Source organism: Lepidothrix coronata, unplaced genomic scaffold (assembly GCF_001604755.1).
Source record: "Lepidothrix coronata isolate B3197 unplaced genomic scaffold, Lepidothrix_coronata-1.0 Scaffold729, whole genome shotgun sequence".
In the NCBI taxonomy this organism is placed as follows: Eukaryota; Metazoa; Chordata; class Aves; order Passeriformes; family Pipridae; genus Lepidothrix; species Lepidothrix coronata.
Window position 1 is genome coordinate 6,937 of NW_016690909.1, and position 1,261 is coordinate 8,197.

Sequence of the window (1,261 nt, forward strand, 5' to 3'; positions counted from 1 at the left end):
TTTTTTTTTAAGGGATTCAGGAGATTTTTGGCCCCCCCCCCCCCCCCCCCCAAACTTCCCCCGGAAAAGGGGCAAAATTCCGGATTTCTCCCGAGGCTTCCCGCTTTTTTGAGCTGATTCCGGAGATTTTGGGATCTTCCCCCTCCCTCCCCCGCCAATCCCACCCCGAAAATTCCCAAAAAACGGGGGCAAAGTCGCAGCTTTTTCCCAAAGTTTTTCCTTGTTTGAACCGATTCCGGAGATTTTTGGGCCCTCCCCGAAAATTCCCGAAAAAAGGGGGGTGAAATCCCGAATTTCCAGGGGAGTTTTCCGGGGGGTTCCACCATTCCAGGCGGGAATTGGAGGGATCCGATTCCGCTTTTCCCCCGTTTTTTCCCCCAAAACCCTCCGTTCCCGGAAATCCCAAATTCCGACGGGAAAAGGGGATTTTCCCGCCGCAGTCGCTTCGTCCTCCCCAAAATTCCTCGGGTTTTTTTCGGGAAAAACCGCCCCCTTTTCCGCCCCATCCCCCGATTTTCCCGGTTTTTCCCTCTTTTTTTGGGGGGGAACGATCCCGTTTTTAAGGACCGATCCCATTTTTAAGGAATGATCCCATTTTTAAGGACCGATCCTGTTTTTAAGGAATGATCCCATTCCCAAGGGCTCTCCCATCCCCGATCCCGCCCGGAACGGGGCGGGGAAAAAACCCCGGGAATGAGAATTCCAGGCGGGAACGCGGAACCCGCCTCACCTTTTCCAGGGTTGTTTGTTTTTTTTTTCCGTCGCCTTTGGAATCCTCGGGATCCTTTTCCCCCAAAAACGACCCCGAATCCCGGGAGAAACCCCCCAAAATCCCGATTTTCCCACCCGGGAGGGGGTTGGGTTTGTTTTGGAAGGTTAAAAAAGGAGGGAAAGGAGCGGGGCCGGAATTTTCTTGGCTGGAATTCCGGGGCTGGAGAAGCTCCAGCGGCTCCACCCCAGGCCGAGGCTTTTCCGCCCTTTTCTCGGAGCCGTTTTTTCCACCCGAGGCCCCAAAACTTGGGGGGTTTTTTCCATCCAAGGGGGGTTTTTGTTTTTCCCGGGCTGGGAACGCTCGGAATTCCCAAGGGATGGATCCGCCCCCGGGGCCCCCAAATTCCGCTTTTTATCCCCAAAAAAAACCCCCAAAATTCCTCTTTATCCCGGGATTTTCCTCCCAGCTCTTTTGTTTTTCTCCCGTTTCTCTTTTTAATCCCTTTTTCCCTTTTCCCCCTTTTTATTTCTCCCATTTATTTTATTTATT